At 45.5% G+C, this 13,150-nt stretch overlaps 1 protein-coding gene across 1 annotated transcript in view; it reads left to right on the top strand.

The window, feature by feature from the left end:
- Positions 1-13,150, top strand: part of LOC112225590 (solute carrier family 49 member 4) — a 95,126-nt gene that overhangs the window by 42,638 nt on the left and 39,338 nt on the right. The gene's annotated exons all lie outside the window — the stretch shown is intronic.

Genomic DNA, 13,150 nt, shown 5'->3' on the forward strand with positions numbered 1-13,150 from the left:
CTCTATTCCCCACATATTGCACTGCTTTTGACTAGAACCCTGTGGCTAAAATGGATGTTGACTCATAATTGTTGCCACAGCAACACAATTTAAAAACTTCTTCACAAAGTCGACTTTACTTTCCCATCCTGGACTCATTAAAAATAAACAGGCCCTTGTGAATAACACTTTGAAGTAAAAAATGATCCTCCACATGGGGCTTGTTTGGTTGGGCCGTCCTCCTCTTTTTTCTGTCCACTTCCTCTCTCCAAGTGGTTTCACCTTTTAAGGGTCTAATGAAACATACATGGAATCGACAGAACTTTATTTGCATGCGGGAAAATGTGGAGCACGTCAAGATAGCCAGGCACTTAACACTTGAGATTCTTATCTTAATGAGACCGACATCGTCTCAGACCCTTCAACCGTCCTGGATTAGCATCAGAGATTTCAGGATGAGAGAGAGACAAGAGGAGATGATGGGATGCAGACCAGAGCACCCTCTACTTCCACCAAGATAGTAGTGGCTCAAAGGAGACAAAAGAGTCTTCTTTTCAAGGTTATCATCAGACAGGTACTTGAGAAAAAATGACAGAGCTGTGGGATCACACACACACACACACAGCCTTGTTGTATTCACCTCGCTATCTTTCCTTTCTGTCAGAACCTACAGGCAGTATCCTCAATTCTTTATACTCTTTATGTCTAATGGTTTCATTTGTCGTGGAAAGGAAATCATAAGGAACTATTCTTATCTCCCTATCTAAAGACGGTGTCACAAAGATGTTGGCATAGCTGAACTCTAAACAGTTTCCCCAGGTTCAAAACATATAAATACACTGAGTCATTAAAATGCATCACAATGAGAGCATTCACTCCTGTGTTAGTTTGACTTGAACAGCCATCACTAGCCTTGCTCCTTGAGACGAATGTCCCATGTATGTAGAGTCATTATAAAACAGGCTGTTTGCATCCTGGATGCTAATTGGTTGATTTGAGGGATAACAACTTCCACAAAATACCATGATGTATTCATCTCCCGCTGAAGAAAATTGTCTACACAATATATTTCCATGCTGCTATTTGGTTTGAAACAGTTGGGGGTTATAAACCTACCGGTCTGCCTCTACGACCTGTGCAACAATGTATCATTTTACAAATGCGTGCTCTCCTGTGTATCAACAAGAAACTAATAATTCAACATGGAAACCGTAAACACTCAGAATTCCATTAATTCATTAACCAGCTTATGTAGGCCTATTGGATATTATTAAATCATTAATTATTGAACTTGTTGTCTCTCATAATCATTGAATCTCAGCTAGCTACATGCCACTGATTTGTTTTACATAGCAACATTGAATGTATAGAACGATTTAGAATGAATGACTGGGTCAAGACTCGAGAAAATATCTAACGATCAGCCCGCTTGGTTAGCAACTTGAATGCAAAAGTTATCCAATGCGGGCCTGTATGCAAGGACCAGCTGACATCATGTCAGGGATTCTCTCATTAACAAAGGTGTGAGTGTTGACGAGGACAAGGCTGGAGATCACTCTGTCATGCTGATTGAGTTCGAATAACAGACTGGAATGGCTATGAGTGGAAATCGGTGTGAGAGCTCACTCAATAGTTATTGGCAGAAAGCACTGGAGTGCCATTTTCGCTGCCAACGATGTGAGTGGGACGTCCCATTCTCTGCCAAAGAAGAGGCAAGCACCCGCTGTCAGCAACCAGCGCCAGGACCATAGACAGTTCTTCCACACGTGCCATCAATGGAAACATTACTATTAACATCACCAACAAGCTTGGTAAGCTCGGACTGGCTCACCATAATAGTTGTTACCTATGTATGCCTATTGGATATTTTTTTAATCATTCATTATTGAACTTGTCTCATCATTGAATCTCAGCTAGCTAGCTACATGCCACTGATTTGTTTAGCATACCAACATCGAATGAATAGAACAATTAGAATGAACGACTGGGTCAAAACATACAAAAATAACTAAAGTGACCAGCCCGCTTGGGTAGCAACTTCAGAATGCAGTAGTAGGTATATTCGGATGAGATATGTGGAGAATAAAGTATATACATACACAGTGAGTTAACAGCATTATAGAAACAGAATATAAGGTGACCAGTGTTCAATTAACCAATAATGCCCGAGAACCCGGGAATTATTGTGTGACAACTCCCTCCAAGGGCTGTATCCTGGCCCGAGGTGGGAACCGCCCTTATCGGGAGTTATCAAATTATAATTCCTGGATATGTACAGTCGTGGCCAAAACTTTTGAGAATGACACAAATATTAATTTTCACAAAGTCTGCTGCCTCAGTTTGTATGATGGCAATTTGCATATACTCTAGAATGTTATGAAGAGTGATCAGATGAATTGCAATTAATTTCAAAGTTCCTATTTGCCATGCAAATGAACTGAATCCCCAAAAAACATTTCCACTGCATTTCAGCCATGCCACAATAGGACCAGCTGACATCATGACAGTGATTCTCTCGTTAACACAGGTGTGAGTGTTGACGAGAACAAGGCTGGAGATCACTCTGTCATGCTGATTGAGTTTGAATAACAGACTGGAAGCTTCAAAAGGAGGGTGGTGCTTGGAATCATTGTTCTTCCTCTGTCAACCATGGTTACCTGCAAGGAAACGTGCCGTCATCATTGCTTTGCACAAAAAGGGCTTCACAGGCAAGGATATTGCTGCCAGTATGATTGCACCTAAATCAACCATTTTTTGGATTGTCAAGAACTTCAAGAAGAGCAGTTCAATTGTTGTGAAGAAGGCTTCAGGGCGCCCAAGAAAGTCCAGAAAGCGCCAGGACCGTCTCCTAAAGTTGATTCAGCTGTGGGATTGGGGCACCACCAGTACAGAGCTTGCTCAGGAATGGCAGCAGGCAGGTGTGAGTGCAGCTGCACGCACAGTGAGGCAAAGACTTTTGGAGGATGGCTTGGTGTCAAGAAGGGCAGCAAAGAAGCCACTTCTCTCCATGAAAAACATCATGGACAGACTAATATTCTGCAAAAGGTACAGGGACTGGACTGCTGAGGACTGAGGTAAAGTCATTTTCTCTGAATCCCCTTTCTCATTGTTTGGGGCATCTGGAATAAAGCTTGTCCGGAGAAGACAAGGTGAGCGCTACCATCAGTCCTGTGTCATGCCAACAGTAAAGCATCCTGAGACCATTCATGTGTGGGGTTGCATCTCAGCCAAGGGAGTGGGCTCACTCACAATTTTGCCTAAGAACACAGCCATAAATAAAGAATGGTACCAACATTTTCCAGCATGATGGAGCACCTTGCCATAAGGCAAAAGTGATAACTTAGTGGCCCGGGGAACAAAACATTGATATTTTGGGTCCATGGCCAGGAATCTCCCCAGACCTTAATCCCATTGAGAACTTGTGGTCAATCCTCAAGAGGTGGGTGGACAAACAAAAACCCACACATTCTGACAAACTCCAAGCATTGATTATGCAAGAGTGGGCTGCCATCAGTCAGGATGTGGCCCAGAAGTTAATTAACAGCATGCCAGGGTGGATTGCAGAGATCTTGAAAAATAATGGTCAACACTACAATTTATGCAGCAAGACAATCGGTTCAACAGGTACAGCAGGCTTTACAAGGAAATTTGGAGAATATCAGAAAGTGGGTTTGCCAAAACAAACTTGTTTTAAACACCAAGAAAACCAGAGTTATGTTGGTCTGTTGAACTAGGAAAAGACCAAAACAGCATGGGATAAAATTAAGTATGGGAGGAGTATAAATTGAAGAAGTGGCAGAAACCAAACTATTGGGAGTGCAGCTAGTGCAGCTTATCATGGTCGTCTCAAATAACTAATCTATGTAAAAAAAAATATTAAAACACCATGCATAATCAGAAGGATCGCTAAATATTTACCAGGGAAAATTATTCAGCAAATAACAAGCATTAATTGAGAGTCAGGTGAACTACTGTTCTGTGGTCTGGGGAAATGCATCATTAAGTGAAGTAAGGAGGCTGCAGAATGCACAGAATAAAGCAGCAAGGATTGTTTTAAGGTGGAGATATGGTTCTTCTGTTGCAGTCATGTGCAGTGTTCTTGGTTGGTCATCAATCGACAGGATTATTGAAAAAAACCATGCTTATTTTATTTCATAATATACATAATTTAAAACGGCCAAGTTCTATTCACAACGGTATTCAGTTGGTAAGAGACAGACATTCCGTAAATACTAGGAATAGATTGTCCACCATCTATGCGTTATCCAGACAGAAAAGAGAAATAAACTAAATGTTATTTTGCTTTAGAGCAATAAAGAAATGGAATAAATTAACTGAGCAAACTAGAAACCTTTCAATATATAAATGTAAATATTATTTTAAACAATTTAAATATAGTATATAGAAATGTTGTGGGACTATAGTAGATGAAGAATCAATATTTTTTAGATTGAGTATTTATTGGGTCATTGTGTTAGCACCTTAGTATATTATGTATGTTTGAAATAGTGTGTTATATGTGAAAATGTGTTTGTATTATAAATTGTATTTTAATGTTTAAGGACTCTTGGAAGATTAGTCCAAATGGGGACTAAAAGAGATTCAAATCAAATACTGCAAATATTGACTCTTTGCATCAACCTCATGTAATTGTCAATAAAAGCCTTTGACACTTATGAAATGCTTGTAATTTTACTTCAGTATTCCATAGTAACCTCTGACAAAAATATCTAAAGACACTGAGGCAGCAGACTTTGTGAAAATATATATTTGTGTCATTCTCAAAACTTTTTGCCACGACTGTATACACTTCTCCACATAGTTCATGCTAATAAGCCTACTACTGTACACACCATTTCCCTTCCAAATGATATATGGTCTATATACAGCATGTTTTTATATTCTGGATTCTGACACAGGCTCACTCTAATACAGGGGTAGGCAAACCTTTTGGCTCGAGGGCCTTTTGGCTCGAGGGCCACATAATACAGGGGTAGGCAAACCTTTTGGCTCGATACGCTACGAGGGCCACATCGGGATTTTGAAATTCATCGGAGGGCCGCATTTATTGGGGGGACAAATTGTTTGTTCAAATCCATTTGCGGGGGCTGCACGAGTGGCGCTGCGATCTAAGGCACTTGAGGCGTCACTACAGACCCGGGTTCGATCCCAGGTTGTGTCACAGCTGGCCGTGACTGGGAGACCCATGAGGTGGCGCACAATTGGCCCAGCGTCGTCCGGGTTAGGAGAGGGTTTGGCAAGCCGAGATTTCCTTGTCCCGCGCTCTAGCGACTCCTGTCGCATGCACGCGAACATGGTCGCCAGGTGTACGGTGTTCCCTCCGAAACATTGGTGCAGCTGGCTTCTGGGTTAAGCGGGCATTGTGTCAAGAAGCAGTGCAGCTTGGCTGGGTCATGTTTCGGACTTTAAGGATGTGTTATGTTTGCACTTGATTTCAAAGTTTCAAACCTCATACACTACTGTAACTTTCTATACAGCTTGGGAGCTGCAAACATCATACACTACTGTAACTTTCTATACAGCTTGGGAGCTGCAAACCTCATACACTACTGTAACTTTCTATACAGCTTGGGAGCTGCAAACATCATACACTACTGTAACTTTCTATACAGCTTGGGAGCTGCAAACCTCATACACTACTGTAACTTTCTATACAGCTTGGGAGCTGTAAACCTCATACACTACTGTAACTTTCTATACAGCTTGGGAGCTGCAAACCTCATACACTACTGTAACTTTCTATACAGCTTGGGAGCTGCAAACCTCATACACTACTGTAACTTTCGATACGCTACAACCTGCAAGGTGCACATTAGTCTTGGCACCAACGAACCATGACCTTATTCTGATAAGACGCTATCAGGAGATTCATTGAAAGGAATACAGTGAGGGTAGATATGAGGTGTGAAATGATAGCTCTATAGCTGTGACTGTCTGACACACATACTAAACCTATTTAGGTCAGCGATCAAGAGGAAAACAGTGCAAGCGAAGTGAGTGGTGTGGTACACAGACACACACACACACACACACACTCTATCCCTCCTATGGAAGGTTAATTTGCCGGTCTTCTCTACGCTACACGCTGTGTGGTCCCACTGTCATCCCAGACAGAGCTCTCTTTCTCTCTCTCTGCAGCGAGGTGAACACTATAGAGGTGCTGCTTTAGCCCCTCATCCCCCTTCACTGCCTCCCTCTCAGCTGCTCTCCACTTCGCCAATCAAATGCCACTTGCCAATGTTAGTGCTGCAGTGTCACTCCAGCCACTCCAGGGGCTGTGCTCGTCTCTGCTGTTCTCATGAACAGGCTATGTTCTGCAGATATCAAATGCTGTTTTCAATCTGCGTGCCTGTAGACAAAGCAGTCAGACTTTCTTTTTCTTTCTTTCCCTGATAAGGTGACCACTTTGTTTTTCTTCTTCTCTTTTTGCATAATCCTGTCTTTCCCAGAACACCCACTCCCATTAGCCCACTACCCCTGACACGTAGTTTGCATCCCAAACGGCACCCTATTCCCTATACTGAGCACTACATTTGGTCAGGGCCCATGGTGCACTTATTTTGACAAAAGCCCTATGTAGGGAATATGGTGCCATTTATATGGACAGGGAATTGATCCTATAAATAAGACATTTTTGCACAGAGACAAGTATGGTTTGGTGCAGCAGCTACTGCTCTATCATGGGAAAATACTATGTTGGGGAGGGTTGAGGTGGATGGGGCTGGGGAGGGTGTTTGTGGATGTGGATGGGGCTGGGGAGGGTGTTTGTGGATGGGGAGGGTGGATGGGGAGGGTGGATGTGGTGTGGATGGGGAGGGTGGATGTGGATGGGGCTGGGGAGGGTGGATGTGGATGGAGCGGGGGGAGGGTGGATGTGGATGGAGCTGGGGCTGGGGAGGGTGGATGTGGATGGGGCTGGGGAGGGTGGGGATGGATGGTGCTGGGGAGGGTGCTGGGGAGGGTGGAGGTGGCTGGGTAGGGGAGGGCAAGGTTTGAAGTGGATGTGGCTGGGGAGGGGAGGTTTGAGGTGGCTGGGGCTGGTGGAGGTGGCTGGGGCTGGGGCGGAGGAGGTTTGAGGTGGATGGGGCGGCGGAGGTTTGAGGTGGATGGGGCTGCGGAGGTTTGAGGTGGATGGGGCTGGGGAGATTTGAGGTGGCTGGGTTAGGGGAGATTTGAGGTGGCTGGGTAAGGGGAGGTTTGAGGTGGCTGGGGCTGGGGAGGTTTGAGGGGACTGGGGAGGGTTAAGGTGGATGGGGTGGGGTGGGGAGAGTTGAGGTGGATGGGGTGGGGGAGGGTTGAGGTGGATGAGGGAAGGGGAGAATTGAGGTGGATGGGGACAGGTTGAGGGGGATGGAGCTTGGGACAGGTTGAGGGGGCTGGGGGATTGAGGTAGATGGGGTTGAGGGGCTGGGGAGGGTTGAGGGGGATGGGGCTGAGGACAGGTCGGGGGCATGGAACTGGGGACAGGTGGAGGTGGATGAGGGAAGGGGAGGATTGAGGGGGCTGGGGACAGGTTGAGGGGGCTGGGGACAGGTTGAGGGGCTGGGGACATGTTGAGGGGGATTGAGCTGAAGACAGGTTGAGGTGGATGGGGCAGAGGACAGGTTGAGGTTGAGGGGGATGGGGATGGAGCTGGGGACAGGGTGAGGAGGCTGGGGACAGGTTGAGGGGAATTGGGACAGGTTGGGGGATGGGGAGTGGACAGGTTGGGTGGGATGGGGCTAGGTTGAGTGGGATAGGGCTAGGTTGAGGGGGCTGGGGCTGGGGACAGGTTGAAGGGGTTGGGGACGGGGACAGGTTGAGGGGGATGGGAACATGTTGAGTGGGATGGGGACAGGTCGAAGGGGATGGGAACATGTTGAGGGGGATGGGGACAGGTTGAAGGGGATGGGAACAGGTTGAGGGGGATGGGGACAGGTTGAAGGGGTTGGGAACAGGTTGAGGGGATTGGGCTGGGTAGAGGACCTTGCAGCAGCTAGGGGCTGGGGATAAGGATGGGGGGGCTGGGGATGAGGATGGGGGGGCTGCGGATAAGGATGGGGGAGCTGGGGATGGGTGAAGGGGTTTGGGATAGATGGATGGATGGGACTGGGCAAGTGGCTGTAGCTGAAACTTAGTACTGGGTGGAGTGCAGGAACCCTCCCTCCCTTCAGACACCCAGCCTAATGCTGGACTAGACAGTGTCCTGAAGCACGTAGCTAAGTGTCTCTGTGTCGTTGTACGCAATTAGCATCGCTTTAATTAAGAACAAGGTCCCACCCTGCGTTAATCACTCATATCTAATTGGTCCGTTAATGGAGGGTGGCCATTAAGTCGTTACGCAGGAAAAAACCTCTGAAGGTTGATACTTCACGTGAGAACACAGCGGCATCAGCTTTCTGATTACAGAGAATCTTTCTGTACTGGGAAAGTCACTGTTGTGAACTCCTGGTACTTTTCCTGGGCTACAAAATGGAAAATAACATTGCAGATAAAGTTTGGAATGACACAATTTCATGTGTACAGAATCTAAAGACCTGTATCACTATACTGAGAGCTTTGCCTTTTCTAAAAGGATATATTTGGGTGTTTTTGTTTTTCGGGGCCCCCATACTACACAACGGGGATAAGGAAGTGATTTGCTGTTTGGGGTAAGTTTATCAAAAACATGGAAAATCACAAAAAAGGTTTCTAGACATTTCTATAACATGTCATTTACATAAAGGTTTGGTTGTAAAATGTCTCCTTTAATTCTGCAGACAGACAGTGTAGTGTAACCACTGGACATTTCAGAGTAGGAAGGCTAATCTAGGATCACTTTAGCCTTTTTAAATAATAATGTATCCTAGATCAAAACTCCTACTCTTAGATGCTTTGTGAATATGGGTCCAGTCCGGGTGCTGGTTGGTTATGCCTCCAGACAGACAAACAGTGTACCAACTGTCACTTCCATTGTGTCTTTTGAAGCTGTCTGTGGTTACCCCTGTTGTGCTAAACCCACAGTGTCATGATAACTGTCTTTAAAAGGCTTAGAAACAAGAGAGAATAACAGAAAAACAAATAAGGGAACGTGCCAAGAACCTGAAGCCTTGGCTTCCACAGTGTACAAAATGTCGGCATGGCAAAGGCAACAATTTCCTGGTTATTGACACAGTAGTAACAACACGCATGATTAAGCTGAGCACGGCACAAATCAGGTCTGCACAGGTGCAGCTAGCACTGAACATATTTCAGTTAATTAACCACACACACACACACACACACACACACACACACACACACAAAATGCAATGATTTCTTCTTTGACACTCAAATAGCTTACAGAATGATTTGCGTTCAAGTTCTCAAATTGATGTGATTAACGTGATATCAAGAACCTTTGTACCATTGCTAGAAACGTTTAGAAATGGCCTCTAGACCTCTTCTGTACGTTTTGGTCTCATCCTGTTGACTCATACAGTGGGGCAAAAAAGGATTTAGTCAGCCACCAATTGTGCAAGTTCTCCCACTTAAAAAAATGAGAGAGGTCTGTAATTTTCATCATAGGTACACTTCAACTATGACAGACAAAATGAGAAAAGAAAATCCAGAAAATCACATTGTAGGATTTTTTTAAATGAATTTATTTGCTAATTATGGTGGAAAATAAGTATTTGGTCACCTACAAACAAGCAAGATTTCTGGCTCTCACAGACCTGCAACTTCTTCTTTAAGAGGCTCCTCTGTCCTCCACTCGTTACCTGTATTAATGGCACCTGTTTGAACTTATCAGTATAAAAGACACCTGCCCACAACCTCAAACAGTCACACTCCAAACTCCACTATGGCCAAGACCAAAGAGCTGTCAAAGGACACCAGAAACAAAATTGTAGACCTGCACCAGGCTGGGAAGATTGAATCTGCAATAGGTAATCAAATCAAATCAAATTTTATTTGTCACATACACATGGTTAGCAGATGTTAATGCGAGTGTAGCGAAATGCTTGTGCTTCTAGTTCCGACAATGCAGTAATAACGAACAAGTAATCTAACTAACAATTCCAAAAAAACTACTGTCTTATACACAGTGTAAGGGGATAAAGAATATGTACATAAGGATATATGAATGAGTGATGGTACAGAGCAGCATAGGCAAGATACAGTAGATGATATCGAGTACAGTATATACATATGAGATGAGTATGTAAACCAAGTGGCATAGTTAAAGTGGCTAGTGATACATGTATTACATAAGGATGCAGTCGATGATATAGAGTACAGTATCTACGTATGCATATGAGATGAATAATGTAGGGTAAGTAACATTATATAAGGTAGCATTGTTTAAAGTGGCTAGTGATATATTTACATCATTTCCCATCAATTCCCATTTTTAAAGTGGCTGGAGTAGAGTCAGTGTCATTGACAGTGTGTTGGCAGTAGCCACTCAATGTTAGTGGTGGCTGTTTAACAGTCTGATGGCCTTGAGATAGAAGCTGTTTTTCAGTCTCTCGGTCCCAGCTTTGATGCACCTGTACTGACCTCGCCTTCTGGATGACAGCGGGGTGAACAGGCAGTGGCTCGGGTGGTTGATGTCCTTGATGATCTTTATGGCCTTCCAGTAGCATCGGGTGGTGTAGGTGTCCTGGAGGACAGGTAGTTTGCCCCCGGTGATGCGTTGTGCAGACCTCACTACCCTCTGGAGAGCCTTACGGTTGAGGGCGGTGCAGTTGCCATACCAGGCGGTGATACAGCCCGCCAGGATGCTCTCGATTGTGCATCTGTAGAAGTTTGTGAGTGCTTTTGGTGACAAGCCGAATTTCTTCAGCCTCCTGAGGTTGAAGAGGCGCTGCTGCGCCTTCCTCACGATGCTGTCTGTGTGAGTGGACCAATTCAGTTTGTCTGTGATGTGTATGCCGAGGAACTTAACTTGCTACCCTCTCCACTACTGTTCCATCGATGTGGATGGGGGTGTTCCCTCTGCTGTTTCCTGAAGTCCACAATCATCTCCTTAGTTTTGTTGACGTTGAGTGTGAGGTTATTTTCCTGACACCACACTCCGAGGGCCCTCACCTCCTCCCTGTAGGCCGTGTTTTCGTTGCAGGCCGTGTCAGTGGCACTGTATTGTCCTCAAAGTGGGCAAAAAGTTATTTAGTCTGCCTGGGAGCAAGACATCCTGGTCCGTGACTGGGCTGGGTTTCTTCCTGTAGTCCGTGATTGACTGTAGACCCTGCCACATGCCTCTTGTGTCTGAGCCGTTGAATTGAGATTCTACTTTGTCTCTGTACTGGCGCTTAGCTTGTTTGATAGCCTTGCGGAGGGAATAGCTGCACTGTTTGTATTCAGTCACGTTACCAGACACCTTGCCCTGATTAAAAGCAGTGGTTCGCGCCTTCAGTTTCACACGAATGCTGCCATCAATCCACGGTTTCTGGTTAGGGAATGTTTTAATCGTTGCTATGGGAACGACATCTTCAACTCACGTTCAAATGAACTCGCACACCGAATCAGCGTATTCGTCAATGTTGTTGTCTGACGCAATACGAAACATCTCCCAGTCCACGTGATGGAAGCAGTCTTGGAGTGTGGAGTCAGTTTGGTCGGACCAGCGTTGGACAGACCTCAGCGTGGGAGCCTCTTGTTTTAGTTTCTGTCTGTAGGCAGGGATCAACAAAATGGAGTCGTGGTCAGCTTTTCCGAAAGGGGGGCGGGGCAGGGCCTTATGCGTCGCGGAAGTTAGAGTAACAATGATCCAGGGTCTTTCCACCCCTGGTTGCGCAATCGATATGCTGATAAAATTTACGGAGTCTTGTTTTCAGATTAGCCTTGTTAAAATCCCCAGCTACAATGAATGCAGCCTCCGGATAAATCGTTTCCAGTTTGCAGAGATTTAAATAAAGTTCGTTCAGAGCCATCGATGTGTCTGCTTGGGGGGGGATATATACGGCTGTGATTATAATCGAAGAGAATTCTCTTGGTAGATAATGCGGTCTACATTTGATTGTGAGGAATTCTAAATCAGGTGAACAGAAGGATTTGAGTTCCTGTATGTTTCTGTCATCACACCATGTCACGTTAGTCATAAGGCATACGCCCCCGCCCCTCTTCTTACCAGAAAGATGTTCGTTTCTGGCGGCGCGATGCGTGGAGAAACCCGCTGGCTGCACCGCTTCGGATAGCGTCTCTCCGGTTAGCCATGTTTCCGTGAAGCAGAGAACGTTGCAGTCTCTGAGGTAAGCAGCTTGGTTTGAAGAAATCAACTGTGGGAGCAATTATTAGGAAATGAAAGACATATAAGACCACTGATAATCTCCCTCGATCTGGGGCTCCACGCAAGATCTCACCCCGTGGGGTCAAAATGATCACAAGAACGGTGAGCAAAAATCCCAGAACCACATGGGGGACCTAGTGAATGACCTGCAGAGAGCTGGGACCAAAGTTACAAAGCCTACCATCAGTAACACACTACGATGCCAGGGACTCAAATCCTGCAGTGCCAGACGTGTCCCCCTGCTTAAGCCAGTACATGTCCAGGCCCGTCTGAAGTTTGCTAGAGAGCGTTTGGATGATCCAGAAGAAGATTGGGAGAATGTCATATGGTCAGGTGAAACCAAAATATAACTTTTTGGTAAAAACTCAACTCGTCGTGTTTGGGGGGGGGCGTGTGCGCGCACGTATGGTTGACTCATTGGCGCCTCCATCTGTGATGCAGTCAGCCTCTCATACTGATACTGCAACAGTAGGCCCTGGGTCAAGTTCAGGGGAGAACACCGTGTCAAAACTTTTTGCAACGCAAAGCTTACATATCTCTTCGTATTGGGCAAGTTGAGGTAGTGCCTCTCTGTTTCACTCTGTTTTCTCTCTACTGAACACAACCATGGTCATGACGTCTGTCCTCTCTTCTCCGTCTCTATCTGTCAGAGCAGGCATTTGTCTGTGATGAAACATCATGCTGACATCACCAGCTGTTTCCATTGACTCCAATTCCACTTTCAAAATACAGGGCTTCAATTTACCCTGGGCCTGATTGACAGGTTTCCCCGGTCTTCAGACACTCTGAGCCTGCTGTCTGTCTACCCTAGGTCCTCGGAGCCGTGTATGGCATATTGAACATGGAATAATAACGGAATCTCTGTCTCTCTCCCCTCTAATTCTTTCTCCCCCCTCTCTCTCTCGCTCTCTTTCTCTCTCG

This window comes from Oncorhynchus tshawytscha, linkage group LG26 (genome assembly GCF_018296145.1).
Source record: "Oncorhynchus tshawytscha isolate Ot180627B linkage group LG26, Otsh_v2.0, whole genome shotgun sequence".
In the NCBI taxonomy this organism is placed as follows: domain Eukaryota; kingdom Metazoa; phylum Chordata; class Actinopteri; order Salmoniformes; family Salmonidae; genus Oncorhynchus; species Oncorhynchus tshawytscha.